Source organism: Carettochelys insculpta, chromosome 1 (genome assembly GCF_033958435.1).
Source record: "Carettochelys insculpta isolate YL-2023 chromosome 1, ASM3395843v1, whole genome shotgun sequence".
Classification (NCBI taxonomy): domain Eukaryota; kingdom Metazoa; phylum Chordata; order Testudines; family Carettochelyidae; genus Carettochelys; species Carettochelys insculpta.
In genome coordinates this window covers 61335423-61359049 of record NC_134137.1, presented here as the reverse complement: position 1 = coordinate 61359049, position 23627 = coordinate 61335423, and positions in this window count along the sequence as shown.

The window sequence follows — 23627 nt, the reverse complement described above, 5'->3', positions numbered from 1 at the left end:
AGCAAATTCTCTGGTTTGGGACCGGTCTGGTCCCAAGGGTGCTGGACTAGAGGAGTTCTACCTGTATCTGATCCTTTTTGAAAACAGAGAGAGATTCAGAGGCTAGTCACTGGTGACAAATGATAGTGAGTCGTACACACCACCAGTAAAAGTGCTGACCCTTTAAGTATATAAAAAAGTAACAATATTTCAGAGAACTTCCCACATGCCCCTATTAAGTGGTTGTAGCCAATATTTTTTAATAAATAATAGCATTACCAGTTAAACAGCAAAGCCTTTATGCCTATATTTGTTCTTAATTTTGCCTGTTACTGTACAAATGTAGGGTTTGGGTAGATGGGCTCAGATTTGAGGAGTTTATACTAAATACATTTATAATGAAATTTGACACTTTTGCATATTTTTGCTCAAATTTCATGAGTTTGTCACCATTTGATTTTTGGTTATCTGCTTGGTTGGCAGGGTGCAGGAAGACTTATGCCTTTCCATTGACATCAGCAATATCATAGTAAGCTGAAAAGAGAATGAGAAGTTTCCTGTATGAAACTGCTGCTTGATTTCAGCAGCTCTGTTGGTTCCCCTTCACTGCAAGCTCACAACGAACTATGTCAAGTATGGGAATTTGTCCTCTTGAGCGAGTAAGTCAGAGCACCCAGTTTCACACTTGAGCACTCAGACTGATTTCTGTATGTGTGTTTCAAATGTTGAAGTGATAATTAGAGAGCCCAAGAATGTAATACTCCAATTTCCAACTCTGGGAATCGGATTTCTCGATAGAACCAGTGAAGAGGATGTGGGAAATCTGGAACCCTTGCTGAAATGTCCCAGTTCTGGTAGCTGATACAGAAAGTTTTCTAGCAAAACTCTCTCTCAAAGTTTCAAGCTCACAGCATTAGAGTTTTCCTGAGGTCATTGTCTTTGAGCTGTTGTTGGATAACCATTTTTACCATGGTTGCGTAGTCATAATAAGATCTCCTTTTGAGTGAGGCAAACAGATATGTTGAGAGACTGTTTGCGGAGTGAGGACACAGCTGGTCCCTTGTGTGTGTTTTTTATGCCAGACACTCAAAGTAGAATCAGATCCAGTGGCTTTATTTCCCCGTTTGTTAAATAAAAAATGTTGTTTGCAGTTCCAGCAAGAGACAGGCCACCATTCTGGCTGGGAAATTCATACAGCCTTCAAATAAAGACACAAGAGGAAACTAGAATCTAGGGGAAATGTAAATCAAAAAAATAAATCTATTTGCAATATGCAATTCAAATTAAACTCCTTTCAAAACTCACCTCGCTTGAACTTTCTAGCTTGTCTTAGAATGCAGGCTTGCTACAGAGCCTTTGCTTTCTTTGTCTTGAAAGAAATCCAGATTTGTCTTCCTGTTATGCTTTGTAAGATTTGATTTTCAATACAGGGTTTTGGTTCAAAAGAGGGGGAAAAGCAAAGGACTAAATTAATCCCTGGCATATCCCTATTGATTGCAATGAACTTACACCCAGGATGAATTTGATTCATAGTGTTTGCTTTTTCAACTTTTGAGGGGTTTTTCCACATCACCCCCCACCCACATTACATGGAATTGTCTTTATACTGCTTTAGTAATTGCATTTAGAATTCGTGAACAGACAGCACTGCAGACATATATGCTTTGTCCATCCACAAAACAGAGGATGGATGGGCAACAGGAGTACAAGCGTCCCTTCCCCATGACAATCTCAGCTCTGTCCTGGAGGGACAACCTGAAGCAGTAACAAGCTATTCTAAGGTCAAGGTTTTCAAAAGGAAACAGTGATTCAACTTTTGAATAGCCAGGCTGAGACTTCATTTTAATAGGATCTGGCCAAATTAAAATAATCAGGAGCATAAAGCAACAGCTTAGTCACAGACCAAAGAATGCAGACACTGCAATGGTAATGTAGATCACTGTCTTGATTCCTACACTATGCAGCTATTTGTGTAATGGTAGGCCATTGAATACAGAAGAGTGATGTGTTTTAATGCAGTTTTTCCCCCCATTTCTATTCTTATATTGGCATCTATTACCAAAATATTGGCACAACTAAGAGAAGTTTTGGAATTAATTTATATTAAAGTTCATCTAAGATGAATAATTAAGGCTCTTGTCTCACTTTTGAGTTGCACTCACATCTGTCATCACATTTCAATCTGTGCAACCATAAACGCCTTCTCTGTAAGGCTCTCTGCTGCAGGGCTGAAGTGCAAGAAGTGTATAAAAGGGGTTACTCAAAACAAACCAAAGACTGAAGGCCATGGGAACAGGGCCACAGAATCAAGAACTTCAATAGGAATGGAGAGAGAGTAAGTTTTCTTGCATAGTCCAAAATAACTAGGCTTATTAAAATTACAGACAATTGTGCTTGCATTCTGTCAGATCTGCTGGAAAATGCCACAGTACTTGAACATCCAAAAAGGTATTTAAGAACACTTCATCCTTGTGAAAATAATGATCTCAAAACTACAGTTAAGGTCAGGTCAGTGAGACCTAGAATGAGCTGCTGCGTAAGTGTTGGTCACAAGTTAAAGATGCCTGGAGGCTACTTTGAGTCATGAGAGCTCAGAGCACAGTGGAAAGACTTTCCCACAAGTATTCATTTGAATTAAAAAGTGAATTTAGATTTGACTGGGGTCAGAAACTTTTCATGAACAAATGTAACACCTGGGTCGTTGCTGATAAGGGAATTTCCAATTGCAAAGATCATAATTAGTACTGGCATTGCAAATGGGGAAGAGTCATAACACCCCTTGTTTCATGTAACTAACAGTGTGTGCTGCAGTCAGCCATTTACACGCCATCAGTGAAACAAGAGCCATTTACTGAATGAACAGGAGAATAATTTGGAACAACAAATATACATGTGAAAATATCATGAACAATTTATGGGCAACTAGCAAACATGGGGGGAGGAGTGAAAGTCATAAATGAACTTTTAGCTCCAATATTCTCCTATTTTTCAACATACCTATAAAATGGAAAAGGAGAATTCATAGAACCTATGACTTTTAACCACTCTGCCCCCTGGTTTTGGATCTATGTGCCCTTTTCTCTCTCTAGTTCCTTCCCTGCCCCTACCCCCACATTGGTGATATGCCTCATTCCTCCCGTAGTTCAAATATACAGCATTCAGGCTATGTCTACACAGATGAGTTATCTCAAAATAACAGCAGTTATTTTGAAACAACTTTGGCATTGTCTAAATGATGCACGTGCTATTTTGAAACCAATTTGAAATAACAGGTGTGTTACTTCGACTGCGGTAAACCTCATTCCCTGAGGAATAATGCCTATTTCAAAACAGGCCACAATGGGCTCCAGTGCACTACTTCAAAGTAGCGTGGTGGACCCAGAAATGCTATCTCAAAATAGCTGAGTGCTACTTCAAAATGCACTTTGCATGTGGTGGTGTTATTTCGAAATAAGGTATTTGAAATAGGGCTGTTGTGTAGATATAGCCTCAGAGACCAGATAGACCTAGACCTTGACCCAATGTAGAAGAGATAGCTGGTCCCATTTCATTTTGGTTTTAATAAAGAAAAAAATCCCAAAGCATATAGAGTGTCACGGAGATGGAAGGAGGGCCATAAGATGCTCAGTGTGTACATTTGCAAACTAGAGTGAAAGTAACTGGCAAATGCTTGGTTCAATTCACCGTATAGCACTGCTGTGGCCTTAGGCCAGACATTTCACAATTTTCCATAACGGAGAGGTGTAGATGGGGACGCTGCCCCTGCCAACAAACTGCATTTTGCAGTATTTAACATGGGCCATGTAAAAATAGTCAGCATTTAAAAGCACAATTAACCTTCAGCTAACTAAGAGATTAAAGATGGTGTGGGCGGGGGGTCAGCTTGAACAATCTTTTCCCTTAAATTAAGCTGCCTCTTTAGCGCCTTTAATAAATACATGTGTAATTTAAACCACATGGCTGCAAATTGAAAACATGGGTTTTTGAACTATGTGTTTTCTTTCTCATGTTGGAACTCCTCCCTTGAGATATGCTGCAGTCCCATGATTATGTAAAAGGCAAATCTCTGTCTCTTTTGGATTACGTGTTTTACAATATACTTTTTCAACTACAGCGCAGCCTATGCTTCTGAGAGAGGTATTCCAATGACAGTACATGATACCGCTAAAGATTCCTTGATCCATTTATCATTTTAAGGTAATTAAAAGAGGATAATATTTCTGTGAAAAGAAGCTTGACAGATTATGTTAATTAACTCTACAGAGAAATTGTAGAAGAAGGGGAAACATTTTCTTCTGTAGCATTGGAATTCATTACAAAACTGCACTGTCCTCCAATGGGGAAAACATAAGGAATTCCCAACTTGCATACCGTGTGGTTTGAGCTGAAGAATTTGACACTGGAGACTATATGCAACTATTGGTTTAAACTGTATTTGTAACTATTCTGCCAGGTGAAGCCATCAGCAGCCAAGCCAGGTTCAATATCCAGGTGTTCTTCTCCACCCATGCAACATACAATTGGCTCGAGCCCTCATCCAGTAACCTGGAAAATTCACGCATTACGCCTGGGAGCCTCAGAGAGGCAATGCCTCCCCACTTGCAAGCACAGAGTCCAAACGTAGAAAAGAAATGGTTATAAAAAAGAAGGGGAACTAACTTTGTCTTAATTTGGGAAAACATCACGACCAGGATTCATAAACAAAACCACTAGTAAAAGTCCCACTCCAGGTAGGTAGAGCCGTGTCTTCTTCCTCACAGGTTCTTAAGTCCAGCTACTGAAACATCCCATTCACATGTTCAACTGCATCTCACTGTTGCTGCCATGGGCCAGGGCAGACCTAAGGTTCTCCTCCCATCCTGAGTAGGGGAGGTAAGGCAACATCTCACTCACTGCACTGTTTGCTCTCCATTCACCCGCTTGCTGCTCTCTACCTCCACCCTGCTGGCTGGCTGAGTGCTATTTCAAAATGCATTTTGCATGTGGCTTATCCAAAACCAAATCTTTATCCAGAACCAAGCCTGCTGGCTGCTTGGCATGCTGCAGCCACCCTGCTTGCTGCTTGTTGAACCACAGCCACTCTGCTGCTTCTGTTGTAGTGCCGCCCTGCCACTCCCACCAGCCACCTTCCCACTCTCTCAGTCATGGCGGATTAAGTTCTGGGCAAGAGCCAGTTATTTCAGCTTTCAGTGAGCTCAGCTCTTGGTGCAAAGCATAGTCCAGCCATAAGGAGTTTCCAGAATCCACTGGAGTAAATTTAACCTAGTAAAAGAGACTCCTTGTGTAGCTTATTTTATCTCTGCCATTGAAATAGTGGGGAGGAACAGGTTAAGCCAGGCGTGCATCTCACATCTGGAGGGCACGTAGCCTGCTGGCTCAGACTCCTGTTGCCCTCCCCGTCCTCTTTGCAGAGCAGTGGCAGGGGATTCCTTGTCCATCTAGGGTTCTTTAAACTGATCGTGGCTCGATCCCTTTGAAATGGGTTAAGCACAGCCTGTCCTTTCTGTATTCCAGCATTAGTGATCACATCACAATTTCTGAGTTTAGTATTAACATTATTTGCAGTCCCGCAACAACCAAATAGATTTCAATGAGCAAAACACCAGTTGAATAGCTAGCAGATCTAAGCACACCGGAACGAATGCTATTTACATGCACTGGTCCAGAATCCCCTTCCCTAAACTGAGGCTGCATCTACACCACAAGATAAGTTTGAATTTAAGGCAGTTAGCTCAATTGTACCAAGTAACTATTTTCACTGTAAATACCATTAGCTCAATTTCAGGAGCGCTAATATGGGTAGCATAGTATCGTCAGAACCTGGTGGGTGTAGTGTCAAGTTCAAATGTCACAGTTTGAATGAAGGTGAGTGCGGAAGCACCATGTCTTTGGATCGCATTCATTAGCCTCCGGAGGCTGACTGGTGTTGTTACAGCTGGCCCTGGCTGCCTGCCAGTTGCTGGAGACAGGAAACTGACCAGCGCAGCAGCCCTGGTTGGTTTCCTGGCTTCTACAAATGGTGGGGAGCCAAGAAACTGTGGCTGCTGCTGCACCTGGCTCCCAGCTGCCCACTATTCATGGAAGCTGGGAAACTGACCGGCACAGCACTTGGCTCCCTGCTGCTCCTGGCTCCTGGCTACCTCAAACCAGGAGCAGCAGCACCAGTCAGTTTCTCGGCTCCTGCAAGCTGCAGGGATCCAAGAACCAGGCAGCAGGGTATGCGCTGCCAACAGTGGGGGTGCAGCACAGCCTGTGTGGCAGATGCAGAATGCAGGGCTGAGGGAACTGTGGGATAGGTTCCCACAATGCACTGCTGCAACAGTCAATGTTTGGCCACTCTAGTGTGGCAGCACTAACTCGACTTTGTAGGGACTTTGTGGTAAGTGAGGATACTCAAAATCGAATTAAAAAAAATGAAATTTATCTGGTATTGTAAATGTAGACTGAGAGAGTTTCCCTCATTGGAGCCCAGTTAAACACAGTCTTTCTTTTTGGTATTCCCACAATGTTTGGAAACATTACAATTAGCATTAATGCAATTTGTGACCCAACACTGGCCAATTCGATTACAATGAGCGAAATACCACTGCATCAGTTGACTAAGATATTTAGCAAAGCAGCAGAAAATTGTTTACATAGCTGCACCCAGGCTTTCTCTCCCACCCTCACTAGCTGAAATTCAAGCATTCCTTCTAATACTGCTTATGTAGTCTTTAGAAAATAATCCTCCATTCACTTTAAAATCAGCAATCATGGAGTCAGTCAATTTAAAAAAACACGTGGTAATGTAAAATTCAAAACATTTCTCTGCATTATTTTATGTATAGGAAGCACCAACAGGCTCATCCATTGGAAGCTTGTTACACTGTAGCCTTGGACTTCTTTCATGTTGATCCAAGAAAGATTCACAACCAGTTTCCTCTAGTCAGTGGCCCATGAGATACAAAGGGCCCTAGCATCTTGTCTCCCTTCAGAAGAGACGCAAGTGCTCTTCTAGACTATTTTACCAAAAAAACACACTTTAGTCCTTAATTCATCAGAGACAAAATCTTGGGCCTTACTTTCCCTACCACTGTTCAGGATTCCTTTTTTTGGAAAAGTTAATAGTTGACAGGCTCCTCCAACACTAGGTCACAGCATGCACCTTTTAGATGTACATCTTAAATCCCATTTTGTGCATCATTTAGGCCTCGTTCCTGTGTGAACTAGCCGTGTTGACGTATAGGGTACTGTCGTCTTTGTTAAATGTTCTTGCCTTCAGCTAAAAAGCTCAGATGTCTTTTCAAACAGAGACATGTCAACATGAGAAGAAAGGAATAAGTTATGCCTGGCGTATTTTCACAGGGAGAAAACATGTATAACATTTTTAAATTGTTCCATGTAACACTGCATTGAATAAATTTGTCCTTGTGGTCTAGCTGACATTCGCAATATTAGGGAAAGCAATTCCCAGTTGCAGGACAAAATTCCTGACATCCATGGAGTTTACCCTTGTATGAGAAACATGGAATAACTGTATGCACAGACTCATGAGTATTAGTCTGGACTGATGTGTGTGCCAGACTGAAACTGAAAATCAATTGTACCACAGACAGAAGGCTCTCTTTGAGACAGAGGCATACAGGCTTAGCAGAGCACCTTTATACTAGCCCTCTGTGGGGAGGGATAGCTCAGTGGCTAGCCTGTTGGCCTGGTTAAACTGCCAGTTGCGAGCTCAATGCTCGAAGGGGCCATTTAGGGGTGGGAGGCAAATAGGTTAAAAAAAAAAAAACTGCCTAGGATAGGCCCTGTCGAAAGTGCAGGGCGCTGGACTTGATGACCTACCTCTCAAGGTCCCTTCCAGTTCTGTGAGATAGGTATATACCCATATGATTACATGCAGTCCTGGGGTTAGCAGTGGTTTTATCTGATTGATAGGTCACTGAAATCAATTACGTATTAGTAGGATACAGGGCACTGAAATATAACAGTAAGACTTTTATTGGTTTTTCTCGTAAAACACAGATGCACCTCTACTATTATTTACTCATGTCCCCACTAGGAACATAAAATCCTGTTTAGTTAACTCAGCTGGTGACATGTTAAGTTTAACTGGTGAAATGGGGAAGGAGGGCCTGCTGCAGATAGGGGCTGCTCCAGCAGGGCTGGAGACCCGCCCCCACACTTGTGGCCCACCCCAGGCTGCCATGGACCAGGACTGCTCCAGCTATGCTGAAGAGGTTCTTGAGTCCTGCCTGTAGGAGGACCAGTGGTGCTGGAGCAGCCTCCTGCCCATGGTGGACTACTCTAGCCCCCACCAGTTAACTGTAACCCATAAACCTCATCCAGTTAGGGTGAGGCTTACCAGTTAACCTTTAACATCCATAAAGGTACTATCTTCTCCTCCTAAAAGTTCTTCCTCATCATTGATTATACTGTTAGTTCTATGATAAACAGCCAGTTGATGATATTTAGGCCCTTAGGTCTTATTGATATTTTATTTTATTGTTTGTTTGTTTGTTAGACAAGTTGGGACCATCCAGCCATGTGCAAATAGCTCGCCTGTAACACAGTGAGCCTGCCCTTGTTTATATGACTCCTTTCCACTGCTCCCTCCATTTGTTTTGTATCCACTTGTTGAATCTTTTCTTAAATTGTGTCCCAATCCAGCAAACAGAGCTGCACATGCAGACCTTGAACCAGTGCAAAGTTCTGTTTGAAGCATGAACATAACAGTCTTTAGGATAGAGGTCCTCAGTCAGATCTATAGTAGGAAATAAGGTCAATATAATGACATCACTCAGGGGTGTGAAAGTTCCACCCATGAGCAATGGAGTTAAGCTGACCTCGTCCCTGGTGTACTCAGTGCTAGACTGCTGGGAGAATCCTTCCGTCCACCCAGGGAGATGGAGCAGTTTCCCTGATGGGATAGGGCTGAGTAGATTGAGCTAATTGAATCTACCATTAAAAGGCACAGTCCTGGATCCTTTAATTATTTTTGCAGCTGTTCTGTGGATCCTGTCCAGTTTATTAACCCTCCCTTAGAACTGTGGACTTGGAATTGGATACAGTATTCCAGCAGCAGAAATACATAACATACATTAAAAGAAAGAGGTCAGTGGTTACCATTCCTGGAGAACCATCTCACATCCATTAATATTGTCCCTTACTGACTAAAATTACAAGGTTAATACTTTATTCAAAATCTCCTATGTTTAATCTGAGATTTGGCTTGATTTACTTTGTTCCTTATGGTATCAAAACATGGTGACAGCTTAACAGAAAAGTAATAGATTGTTTCAGGGAGCAAAAACAGAGTACAGCATTTTTAATGGTTTTAATAATATTACAACACCACTAGTATTTTTTTCTAATATTCACTCCTCACGTGTTCTGTTCATAGTCAGTTCGGAAGCGGGTGCTCTTTTTCCCTCTTGATATTTTTGTCTAGTATTGTAATTCATGACAGCACTATGCTTATCAAAGATGCCCTAGAGTTGCAAGTGATTCTTCTGTAGGTTGTTATATTTAACATTTGAAAGTCCTATTCCATTAAAAATAATTCTTCTTATATACCTGTGCATTGCTAGTCTCTGTGTAATACGTACCCTGCTCCCTGACATTAGTTCAAAGGCACTTCTTCTAGTAGATCTGCACACTATAGTATTTCTGTTTGTAGATTTTGAAGGGGACTGGAACCTCTAACAAAGAGTCTGATCTGTAAGCAAACAATTTGCCAATGTTACACACACGGACAGTCCCTCTTTCATCAATGCGATTGCTCACATGCTTGAAGTTTCTCACATGTGTAAGCTTTTACATGATTGAGGCTTGAGTCATAATGTACACTGGATTATTGGAAGATACTCATGGTATTAGACATAGTGCAAGTACTGACCTAGGCTAGAACAGATTCTGCATGGGTCCGTGTATGAGGATAGTCAGAGCTTGTTAGCAGGGTTGGCCTGTAAGGCTATGTTTAGACTGCATCTTTGTTTTGAAATAATTTATGCAATGTGATTTGCATAAATTATTTCAAAATATCTCATTCCAAACCTGGTTTGGAATAAGGGGCTGTTTCAAAAGTTCCTTTACCCCTCTCACAAAGCCACAGCACAAAGCCACAGCATGGCTATTTCAGGATACCTTTGTATCCAGAAATAACACCCACAGTCTAAATATAACCTAAGTGTGTATCAAGACCATCTTTTGTGTCCTTAACTGACAAACCTAGTCTCAGCCCCCAAAATTAAACACATTGCAACATGGCTGAAACACTATATATTATGCTATCAGATGAGTTGTCTTATTGGAAGGAATGATAAGTGAAATTCAAAAGTAAACATGAAGATGGCATATAAACCTTGATTCAGCAAACGATTTCCATTGGTGTTTTGCAAATCACTACACTTTTTATACTGAGACTTTGAGTAGACAAAAGAAGGGAATAAAGAAATTAAGAATGGAAAGAAAAAGCAAGCACGCTCATCCAACGTTGCTGTTACTAAATTTCATTATTATTGTTATTGTTTAGTTATTTACTACATTGTATTATGGTTTTATTTCCTACAATTATTTTCTGGTCTGTTTTAGGAGTATTTTTGTGTGGGGCATTTTGTAATGTCACTGTGCAGGTTTCAATACTAATATTTTTTTAAATGTCAGTGCATTGTTCTAATATTCTTAGTTTAATGCAATGTTAGAATCATGTTTTTCATCTGTATTCTGTTGGGGTTTTTGCATATAAGGATGTGGTTTTTAACAGTATTTTCTTGCATGTTGCTACACTGTTCCGTATTTTTATGCACCGTTAACAATGTTTTTAGTGAAAAAGTTAGTGTTGTTAGTGGCCAAAGCTATTATGCTAACCTGAGGCACAGCGATCTAATATGGTTTTACATAACTGCATTTGATTCATAATTATTTATTTTGTAGCAAATCAAATTCCCATTAACAACTTACCCCCATTGTAATAATCTTTGTTCATACGTGCCTCGTGAAATATGTGAAAACTAATGACTGTCTGATCATTTTTCTTGTCTAATGTATGCGTGTGGTGTGTGTTAAGAGTTATGGATATATGCTGAAATAATGACTAAACGGTGGGTTTTTGTAAACCAGGTTTGTCAGGGGAGTTGGCACTTGGGTCTGTCCTAAACAAAGGAATGTGGGTTTTCCTCAGTTTATATGTAGGAGTAAACAGGACCATCAGGAAAGCAGGGGGAGGAGACTGGAAGAAACCAAACAATATTCATTTCAGCAAACACCAGTGAAGGAAAATAAAGCAGGGATGGAGTCTGCTTCACTGCCAGGCTGCACATGATCTTCCTTGCAGTTTGAATAAACTCTCCTTGAAGGGGTAAACTTCACAAGAATTCCTCTCAAAGGTTCACAGGGGTATAAAAGGAAAGGGTTTGAGAACCCCAAGTTATCTTTTTCACCTAAGAATAAAAGAACCAACACCTTTGGCCTTCTGGAGAAGATCCTGACCTTGGCTGGGGAAGAGAGAGTCAGACACTATATTAGCAGAAGACTTGGATGAGAATAATCATCTTAAACAAAGCCTGTGTCTTGTTCAATTACACTTTAGATTTTTGGGTGTATGTTTTCACATCTATTTGCTTGTGACCATTTCAAACTTTGTCTCTCATGCCTGAACCCACTTAAAACCCTGTTGTCTTTTTGTTCACAAACTTGTTTTACTATTAATCTAAACCGACAGTACTGTGTTTGAATTAAAGTGAACATGAACTCCAGTTAATCTGACAAGCCAGCGAAGCTGATCTTTTTAAAGGAGCAAACTGATCTTCTTGTTCCTTTGAATGTCACAGGAGAGGGCTGGTCACAGCAGAGCACATGAGTTTGGGGCTGGTTGTGTGTTGGGATCACCTGCTAGAGCTAATCAAGTCTGGTAAGATACGAGAATGGATGTGACAACTGCTTGCATGTGGTTGGATTCCAAGTGGCTGAATCAGACTGTACAACACACAGAACACAGAAAATGCACACACCTTACTCTCCCTGGCAGGGAGTCACAAGTAGCAGAAGAATTTTGGGGCACTCAGAGTCACAATACAAGCGGCAACACAAGCTTTGACTGGTTGCACTCTGAATCATACTCCACAACATGGCACACAACTTTGGAGTTGAAGAGGAGCCATGAAAGGAGTTTTTCCCACAGCCTCTTTGAGAGTGCCACCCCTTTCTGGCCTTCCATGCCAGTGACCTCTTTTGCCCATATTTCTTGAAGACAAGGCTAGAGAGCACCACTTTGTCCCGTGGTGTATATCAAATTACACCAAGTAGCCTGCAATTTTTAAAGAAGGGGTCCCCCTTATTCTTCCTTCCACGAGTTTATCTTGAGCGCTGTTGGCAACATGACGACAAGTTCATTTCAGAATGAATTCCTCTTTTGAACAGAGTATTAATAAAAACTCGGGAGAATAACTACAGTAATGCAGCTCCCTATGCAGACAGTCTTTCTGAACCTGCTTGGTTTACTCCAAGTACTGGAACGGGAGCCTTAACTTGCAAGCACGTGTATGTACGAGATAGAAAGGAATGTGCTTTCATTAACCATCATCTCCAAGTTTGCAAATCTTGGCCTGCTGAGGGGATTGCTTCTTAACTGGATTTTGAAAATTGAATAAAGCATCATTGCTCTTTTCCTGAAGTTTCTGGGCGCTGAGCTCAGCTGTAAACCTGCCAGGTGGCAGGGGAGGGGTGTGCACACAGAGGCCGTGGAAATTGGTGCGGACTGTGTGAAGATAATCTTGAAGGCCGCTGTCCTGGGGAACAGGCTATGAAAAGCAATGTGAACACCACTTTTCAGCTAAAGATAAAGGGTGGGGTTTTTTTTTCCCAAAACAATTTATTGTTATTTATTTATCTTGTAATTATTGTTCTGGGGCAGGATCCCGTTGTGCTGGGTGCTGTGCAAAAGATGATGCACAAGTCCCACAGAAGGTTGGTGGGGCTTATGGTGACTTAAGTGGATGCAGTCCAGACCAGTGAAGAAGCTGTGTCACCTCTTGGAACTTTGGGTGCCTTAGAATATCTAATACCACCCCTCCTGACTGAGCTAACCTTGTTATCCCCAGCCTTGCTCTGGCTTATTTATAGCTGGCCCTGCAGATTTCCGTGACCAGCATCTGATGAAATGAGTCTGTGCTCACGAAAGCTCATGCTCAAAACTTTTCTGTTAGTCTATAAGGTGCCACAGGACCCTTCGTTGCTGTTACAGATCCAGACTAACACGGCTACCTCTCCAATACTTAGAATATCTTGTTGCTAGTAGCTTCCACTCGGGCTGCCTGAGCATGTGTGTGTAACTGCAGCCTGCCGTCCACATGCTGGTTACAATCTCACCAGCCTTAGTTATGCTGAAGTTTGAACCCAACACACTCCCAGTCCAATATTTCCCACCACCCCATTTCCAAATGTATGTCTTGTGCTGCCGAGCCCTCTCCAAATACATTGTCTGTTAATTCTTTCCCCAGGAATTTTAAGTGAAACACAATGGATGAGTGAGCTGTTAAGTGAGCACAAGCAATGAGGCAAAAGAGTCAGTAATCATTATAAACCAAGATAAAATGCTGGCTGATGTCTAGCTTAACAAGCCATATTAGATTTAAAGCAACGTTTCTCACCACCTGCTTCAAACAGCATTAATGACCAAACTCTTCAGGTCAAGACCCCTGCCCTACAATGCTGCTTTAGTTGCTGCTTTTGTCTTCTCAGATGCAAAGAGTGATGGGCAGAGGGAGAGAAAAAGGAAGGTGTAATCATGCCTCAGTAGGTCACAACTGAGAATACCAAATTCAAGACAAACTGCTGAGAACTAGGGCAGCCACACCCCCAAAATTGGTGGTAATTCTCTCATAATACATACCAAACCCAGAGACCAAAGCAAATGTCTGTTTCACCCCACTGGCTAACAAGAATTCAGAAAAGCAGTTTCCTTAGGCATTCTAGTCCTCGTAATACCACCAAAAACATCGAACTGCGTGATGAGTGGTTATTTAAAACCAGTTACATTAAAGACGTCTTCTGATTCCAAATAACCAGCCACAAACTCAGGTCAAAATATCACTCTGATCTTACCCAATAATCACCCTATGGGTCTATTAACATATTCTTTAATTCTTTTGAATTACAGGTTCATGGAAAACAACAAGAAGTCCTGTAGCACCTTATAGACTAACAGATATTTTGGAGCATAACTTATGCTTATGCTCCAAAATATCTGTTGGTCTATAAGGTGTCACAGGACTTCTTGCTGTTCTTGAAGATACAGACTAACACGGCTACCTCTCTGATATAGGTTCATGGAAATATTTGCAACACTTGATGGAAAGAGGCAGAATCTGTATGTTCCTAGTAGTAAGGTAGCTCATTAAAGCAACATGCAAACACTTTGTAAATATACCAAACCTAGTGAGCTCTTTGGCCCTGAAAGTCACAAATCCTGCTAAACAATGGCTAGTAACAATAATTCAGAATGGATTCCTCACATTAACATCAAGTGGTTGGGTCCCATGTTTGGTAGCATCCTATGTTGTGACACCAGCACACAGCATGGTGATGGTGTTGAGGGGACAGGCAGGACAGTAGAAGGTGTTAATAAATAGCATGTGGAAGTGATCTACAAAAGATGTGACCAGATTTAGAACTAATTTCTAAACTTTCCAATTGCCAAAAATTTCAGGGCATCCATCCAAACACTATTTGGTACCCCTCACCACAGACCTGACAAGGCCCACGTGCAGCGAGCAACCCATTGAAGGCCTGCAATTCTTCTCTTGTTCTGTGATCTCTGCAGGTGGAAATAGATTTTCATAGGACTTAGGACTTGTCCACACTCAGAGGAAGATTGATACTGCCTTGATCAATCTTCCAGAGTTCAATTTAGCTGGTCTGGTAGGAACGTGCTAAATCAAACTCAGAGAGTGCCCCTGTTCGCACCGGTCCTTCTGCTTCGCAGCCTAGTGACTTATCAGGATCCAGCAATCTACAGAGGTTTGTACTATGCATAAGCGAAAACTAACGTGAGTGTTTTTAGTCAATGCATCTCTTCATTTGCCATTGGGAACGTACTGTTGATAATTTTAATCTTGGAGTTTTGTGTGTTTTTCTCATAGCACTTCTGTGTCTGATTTTAAGAAGCAGCATGCCCTGTTTTTCAAATTAGTCTATTCCAAATTAATTTAGAAAATAAACAGTTACAACTTTCCCATACTGGATTTCAGGCAATGCTACACAGTCAGTGGTTACTTTCTTCAGTATTTACAATCTGGAGGATATTTCTTTTTGGCATTCCTTTGTGCACTTTGACACACCTCCAGCAGCAAAATCAAATCTACCAAGGGGGGAGGAGTCAGAACTCACATCATGCTACTCTCTGCATTTTATCAAAGCTGACTTGTAATTAATAGCTAATTTTCTCCTATTTTGTATCTCTGCTTTCATAAACATTTGTAACTCATTCCCCAACACCACCACCAACCCAGAAGGCTCTGGTTTATTTCAGTGCTAAAATTGTCTGACCTTTTAATGTCAAAACACAAATTTTAATGAGAGCAATGAGCTCCAGGCCTGATGGCCATAGTGGGTCAGATTTTCAATGAAGCTCAGAGCCCACAGCTCTTAATGTGCACATAGCAACTTTATTTAGTAGCTTATCTTTTTTTAAAATCTGACAGATTGTGGTCCAGGTTCTGCCCTCATTTACATCCCTGTGACTCCTGAATATTTTTTACCATTTTACTGTTTCTGGGCCCGATCCTGAAACATCTTTCTCACCTGCCTGATTTCAATGAGATGACCAAGGATTATCTTTTTTGTCAGCGTTTCTTTATGCCTCTGACTTAACTCCAATCCTCATCGCAGATCCTTAGGGTATGTCCAACCTGCAGGTGCTACAGCAGCACAGCTGTACCTATGGCTATGTCTAGCTTGCCTTGCCGAGAACTTGGCAAAAGATATGCCAATTGCACAACACATTTGTATGTACTTTGCTGACAGCTCTGTCGGGAGAGAGCATCAACTCCAGTCCCGATGTTCCCCTTTGTAATCTGGTGTTAAAGTCTCTTTGTTTTAAAATGCATAATCTCAGGTCTTTAACAGAATGGCACACTCCACTGATATGAAAAGGCCATCCTAGGCTGCAGTGGATGGCCATGCCGTCTTTGGTGCCTTGTCATATCCTCTGCTCTCCACAGAGCGTCGCAGAACTGCCTTCCTGGTCATTGGATCTTGCTGTTGATCTCATCCATCCAGTCCGCCGGGGCCAACTTTGCATGCTGGGATAGGCAATCCCTATCTCACTTCAGGTTTCAGACCTGCCAGCTACCCTCACCTGGTTTAGCCCGCCTGCCGAAGCAGTTTATCAGGGTGTGGCCACTGCATGCTACAGCTTCTTGGAGCCACAGGTGAGAGCTGTGTGCCAGGTGGGGACCAAAGGTGCATTAACTGCCCCCGCCTGTTCCATGACGACATGATTGGCTTTGTTCTTTCAAATGGCGAGTCCTCAGATCCATTTGAGATATCCAATGGTGTGAAGCAAGGGTGTGTGCTGGCCCCAGTGTTGTTCAACCTCTTTCATGTGCATCCTCAGCCACGCAGTTAGGGACCTGGACCATGGAGTCTACATAAAATACAGACTTGATGGGTCACTTTTTGACCTTCGTCATCTGAATGCTAAAACCAAGATGCTTGAGAGGCTCATCCTTGAAGCCCGTTTTGCTGATGACTGTGCACTTATGGCACACAAGGGATCTGATCTCCAGCTCATCGTCAACAAGTTTGCTGATGCCACTCGCCTCTTTGGTTTGACCATCAGCCTAGGAAAGACCGAGGTACCATTACAACCTGCTTCAGGATCTGCTGCTGTCCCCGCTTCAATCTTTATTGAAGGAACAGAGTTAAAAACAGTAGAGGAGTTCAAGTGCCTTGGCAGTGTGATAGCCAATGATGGCTCCCTTGACAAAGAAATCAAAGCCAGAGTCTGCCCAGCCAGCCAGGCACTAGGACGTCTGAGAGTGCGAGTGTTGAATCAGCACAAAATCCGACAGTCCACTGAACTGAAAAGCTACGTCTACACGTGAATGCTACATCGAAGTAGCTTATTTCGATGTAGAGACATCAAAATAGGCTATTTCGATGAATAGCGTCTACACGTCCTCCAGGGCTGGCAACGTCAACGTTCAACATCGACGTTGCGCAGCACCACATTGAAATAGGCGCAGCGAGGGAATGTCTACACGCCAAAGTAGCACACATCGAAATAAGGGTGCCAGGAACAGCTGCAGACAGGGTCACAGGGCGGACTAGCGCTTCCGGGGCAACAGCTAGCCGCTCCCTTAAAGGGCCCCTCCCAGACACACGCAGCCTGCACAGCACACGGTCTGCAGAGCCATAGGCACGCACACCTCGAGCGACGCAGTCATGGACCCCCAGCAGCAGCAGCAGCCAGAGGTCCACCCAGCCGCCCCTGTAGGAGCAGTGCTCGCCCTGCTCCATGCCATGCAGGAGGCAGCTGAGCACATCCTTGCCACAGAGGAGGAGCTGCCCGCAGGGGAGGAGGACTCAACCCCCAACCCTGCAGCACCCGCCCCCCCCCCGCCGCACACTCCGCCGGCTGTGGAGCTACCCCACCAGCACTGACTGGTGGGAGCGGCTGGTGCTTGGAGAGTGGGACGATGACCGCTGGCTCCAGAACTTTCGGATGAGCCGGCAGACATTTCTGGAGCTATGCCAGTGGCTCACCCCCGCACTCAGGCATCAGGACACCGCCATGAGGCGTGCCCTAAGCGTGGAGAAATGGGTCGGCATCGCTGTCTGGAAGCTGGCCACTCCAGACAGCTACCGATCCGTGGGCCAGCAGTTTGGCGTCGGCAAGGCCACCGTCGGGGCTGTCCTCATGGAGGTAAGAGGACCCACAGGGGGAGAGGGAGGCAGCCCTGGCAGGGGAGGGGAGGGGAGGGGGGCCCTGGCAGGGGAGGGCCACACACACCCTGCACACCCCTCATTGGTGCTCTCCCATGTGCTTCCCCTGCAGGTCATCCGTGCCATCAACACCCTGCTCCTCCACAGGCTCGTGAGGCTGGGGGACCTGGATGCCGCCATCACGGGCTTTGCTGCCCTGGGCTTCCCCAATTGCTTCGGGGCTCTGGATGGGACCCACATCCCCGGAACACAGTGGAGGACGCTACATAAACAGGAAGGGCTACCACTCAGTGGTCCTCCAGGCCTTGGTGGACAGCCGGGGCCGTTTCCTGGACATTTATGTGAGCTGGCCTGGCAGCACCCACGAAGCCCGGGTATTCCAGAACTCGGGCATGTGCCGCCGGCTGGAGGTGGGGACCTACATCCCCCAGCGGGAGATCCCTGTGGGGGACACCACCATGCCCCTCTGCGTCATTGCAGAAGCGGCTTACCCCCCTCCGGCCCTGGCTCATGCACCCGTACACGGGCCATCTGTCAGCCAGCCAGGAGCACTTCAACCAGTGCCTGAACCACACGCGCCAGGTGGTGGAGCGCACATTTGGCCGCCTCAAAGGGCGCTGGAGGTGTCTCCTCATCCGCCTTGATGCGGGCCCCACCAACATCCCCCAGATTGTGAGTGCGTGCAGCGCCCTCCACAACCTGGTGGAGAGCAAGGGGGAGGCCTTCTTTCAGGGCTGGGCTGTGGAGGCCGGCAGGGCCGATGTGCAGCCACCCACTGTCCCCAGTCGCCAGGTGGACCCTGAAGGGACCCAGGTCCGGGAGGCCCTGCGGGCCCAGTTCGATGAGGCCACGGGGTGAACGCTGGCAGGGCCCCCACTGCGCCCCCCCATCCTCCACAACACTCCCTGCCCCTACGCCCACACCACAGAGCACCCAAGAGCACACCCTCCCCAATTTTCTTGTAAAAATAAAAGCAGACAGTTGTTTGTCAACTCAAACATTTTCTTTACTACAACTCTTATACTATTATTATTATTATTATAAATATTTTGAACAAGACAAACTATGTACAGGGGAAATCAAACTGATAAATATATATACATTATAAAAATTGGGATAACATGAAAGGGGAAGACAAGGAAGGGGAGAACTATTTACATGGGGGGGTAAGGATCAGCAAAGTAATGGGTCACAAATACAAACTATTTACAAGAAAAGAACAATAAACTGGGGGGAATATATACAAAGGGGGGGCATGTCCTGGGCCCCACACCCCTACTGTCCAGTGCTGGGGGTGGGCAGCCGGGATCCCCGCCTCAGCCGCAGCCCTGGCTGGGGCTGGCTGGGGGCCGGGCAGACTGGGAGATACCACTGGCGAGTGTCAGCTGGCCCCAGGTCCCCCTCGGCGGAATGGCCCTCGGTGGCGGGTGGCGGTGCGATGGCGGACGGCGCAGCAGCTGGAGCAGTGGGTGGAGCAGCCAGGGCGGGTGCTGTGGCAGCCGGCGCGGCCTGGGGGGCCAGGGAGTCCGCGATGCAGTTGAGGGTCCGTATGTAGGCCCCCCATGCCTCCCGGCGCCAGGCCAGCGCCCGCTCCTGGAGGTGGAGGCGGCGTTCCTCCACCCGCAGCCGCTGCTCGGCAACCTCCAGCTGCCAACGGTGCAGTGCCAGCAGCTGGGGGTCCGTCGCCGGCGGCTGGTGGTGCTGCATCCGCCGTCTTCCCTGCCGTGGGGCCGGTCGTTGCTCCGCCGAGGGGCTGGCCTGGAGTGATGGCCCTGGAATGCTTTCCGGGACCACTGACGCCTCACCGGCGCTCTCCGGTCCTTCCAATGGTGCAGCTGCGGAACACAGGAGTGGGGGAAGAAGAATGGAGACAGCTGTTAGTGTGGGCCCTGAGCTGTGGCCCTTGTCCCCCCACCCGTCTGCTGCAGGTTCCCCATCCCCGTCCCCGGGAGATGCTGCTGTGATGGGGTTCAGGGGTCCCCCTGCACTGCACCCCGTCTGCTGGCAGGAGTGACTCTCAACTCAGCAGGTACGACAGGAGGTTTATTAGGCAACAGATGCCCAGTTTCTCCCAGAATCACAGTACAGCAGTCAGAGACAGTCCTTCCAACCCGTCCTGGGGAGAAGACCCTCAGGGGTGCCCCTCTGGGGTGTAGCTTTCCCCCTCCTCCGGCTGGCTGCCTTCCAGCTCTCCCTTCCCCTAGCCTCTAACTGCCGCCCCCGATTCAAACCCAGCTCGGCTCTTCCCTCCTCTTTGTTCAGGGCAGAGGTGTAACCTGCCAGTTGTATCCCCAGGATCATCCTTAGCCACTGGGAGCTATTCAGCTTGTTTCTCATATGTAGCCTGAGTCTCGCATTTGCACTCCCCCAACTCCATCACATGCTGCTGCTGCTGCTGCTGGGTGTCCCACCCCCTCCCCCCGGGGGACCCTAGAAGTTCTGCTCCCCCCAGCCCCGGGGATGGGGCATGGCACTGTCGTGCTGGGGGGGGGTAGGGGCTGATGCACTCCTGTGAGGGACATGCCACTGCTGTCCTTGGGACCATGGTCATCTGGGCATGTGGAGGGACCTGGCCATATCTATTACCCCCACCCCTCAACCCTGGGGGTGTGCACCGGGGGGGTACATACCTGACGGCCCACTCCCACGGTCGGGGGACACCCGGTGGGTGGATGACCGGCTGGAGCTCCTCAAGGCCATGATGATGTGCAGCCCCCCATCACTGGAGGAGGATGCCCCCTCCTCCTCCTCTGGTGCCCCGGGGGTGGGCTCCTGGGGGGGGCCCCGGGGTGCGGGGCTTACCTCCGGGGCAGACTCCGCCTCCGGGGCCTGCTGGGGCTCCTCAGCCGAGGTATCAAGAGTGGCCAGAGGGGAGGAGGTGTGCTGAGGGCCCAGGATGTCCCTGAGCTGCCTGTAAAAGAGGCAAGTGATGGGGGTGGCCCCAGATCGGCCAGCCGCATCCTGGGCCTGGGTGTAACCCTGCCGCAGCTCCTTAACCTTACTCCTGACGTGGTCAGGAGTGCGGGCAGGGTGACCCCGGGCAGCCAGGCCCTCGGCCAGCCGAGTGAACGCATCCGTGTTCCGCCTCTTGCTCCCCATTACCTGGAGCACCTCCTTCTCGCTCCAGAGCCCCAGCAGGTCCCGCAGCTCGGCCTCCATCCAGGAGGGGCCCCGCTGCCACTTCCCCGCCTGGCTGCTGGGCTGTGAGCCCTGGCTTCCCTTGGGGGGGGTCCCCTGGGGGCGCTGGGGGGGCTGCCGGGAGGCCATCGCGTTGGGTGGAGGTGTGGGTGGCTGCGGAGGAGCGTGCAGGCTAGTCGCATGTTACTGCTGCTGCCTGCACATTCTCTCAGCTTCCTGCACAGGAAGAGGGGGGGCGGGGAGCTTTAAGGGGCCGCTTCACGCAGCCACCATTGAGCTCAGGGGCTGGAGAGAGTGTCTCTCAACCTCTCAGCTGATGGCCGCCATGGAGGACCCCGCAATTTCGATGTTGCGGGACACGCAACGACTGCACGTTCCCTACTTCGACGTTGAACGTCGAAGTAGGGCGCTATTCCCATCCCCTCATGGGGTTAGCGGCTTCAACGTCTCGCCGCCTAACGTCGATGTTAACTTTGAAATAGCGCCCAACACATGTAGCCATGATGGGTGCTATTTCCAAGTTGGTGCCGCTACTTCAAAGTAGCGTGCACATGTAGACGCGGCTAAAGTGTACAAGGCTGTAGTCCTGAGCAGTCTCCTGTATGGCTGTGAAACCTGGACTTTGTACAGAAAACATATAAAACTGCTGGAGCGCTTCCACACAAACAGCCTGAGGTAATACTGCACATTCGAAGGCAGGAGAGAGTTATGAACCTGGAAGTCCTGGACAGAGCAGGAGCCATGAGCATCGAAGCCATGATTCTGAAAGCCCAGCTTCTCTGGGCAGGGCACGTCATACGAATGTAGGAGTCGAGAATCTGTATGCAGCTCCTCTACGGTGAACTCTCCCAGGGCAAACGGAATCGAGGCAGACCTCACAAGAGGTATAAAGACTGTGTGAAGGCCAACATTGCTCATGCTGGTTTAAAACCAGATCAGCTACAGCAGCATGCAAAAGACCGAACAGGCTGGCGTGCTCTCGTATGACACACATATGACACCTTTGAAGAGCAGCAACGTGTACGCCTCATTGATGCTCGTGAGAGGAAGAAAGCAACAGCAGCAGCCGCACTAAAAGAACCAGGACAATTCCCTTGCCCCTACTGTGAATGCCCAAGCTGTTCAAAGCTTGGACTCCCCGGCCACATGTGAGTCCACAACCAATGAGTCTGTGCAAGCTGAAGACGTCATCGTCAGACACGACAAACTACCTACACTTCACTGAAATGCTCACTGGCAGGTTTATGTCTGTTCAGATTCCTAATGATCAACAACCTACAACCTATACTGAAAAACGATACTACACTTCGAGAGACTCTGAGTGAGAGGCCGGTTCTCTCCTACAGACAACCACCTAACCTCAAGAAGATTCTCACTAGCAACCACAGGCTATACCACAGTAATACTAAACCTGGAACTTTTCCTTGTAACAAACCCCATTACCAACTTTGCCTACATACTTATTCTAGAGATGCAATCACTGGACCTAACCACATTAGTTTCAGGATCAGAGGCTCATACTTTTGTACCTCAACCAAAGTTATACATGCCATCATGTGCCAGCAATGCCCCTCTACTATGTACATTGGACAGACTGGACTACCACTTCGCCAAAAAATGAATAGATACAAAGCAGACATTAGCAATCTGAATATACATAAACCTGTCAGCGAGCATTTCAATGGAGTGGGCCACAAAGACAGCTTCCCCGTCTTTGATATTCCGAGTGATCTCAGGCAAGTCACTTAACTTAATAGACACTTGCAGTAATTTTCTCCTAGATCTTCCTCACCCTTCACCCCACCCACTTCTGTCCTATGTACCTGATTTGCCAGTATTCATTTAAATGTTTCTGGTGTGCATCGCTCCATTGTATAACTGTCATGCCAATTCACTTTGGCTACGTCTACACGTGCAGCCAACATCGAAATAGTCTATTTCGATGAATAACGTCTACACGTCCTCCAGGGCCGGCAACGTCGATGTTCAACTTCGACGTTGCTCAGCCCAACATCGAAATAGGCGCAGCGAGGGAACGTCTACACGTCAAAGTAGCACACATCGAAATAGGGATGCCAGGCACAGCTGCAGACAGGGTCACAGGGCGGACTCAACAGCAAGCCGCTCCCTTAAAGGGCCCCTCCCAGACACAGTTGCACTAAACAACACAAGATACACAGAGCTGACAACTGGTTGCAGACCCTGTGCCTGCAGCATAGATCCCCAGCTGCCGCAGAAGCAGCCAGAAGCCCTGGGCTAAGGGCTGCTGCCCACGGTGACCATAGAGCCCCGCAGGGGCTGGAGAGAGAGCATCTCTCAACCCCCCAGCTGATGGCCGCCATGGAGGACCCAGCAATTTCGACGTTGCGGGACCTGGATCGTCTACATGGTCCCTACTTCGACGTTGAACGTCGAAGTAGGGCGCTATTCCTATCTCCTCATGAGGTTAGCGACTTCGACGTCTCGCCGCCTAACTTCGTTGCGTGTAGACGCGACGGGCGCTATTTCGAAGTTGGTGCCGCTACTTCGAAGTAGCGTGCACGTGTAGACGCAGCTTTTCAGTGCTATTTCCACTACAGCACTGT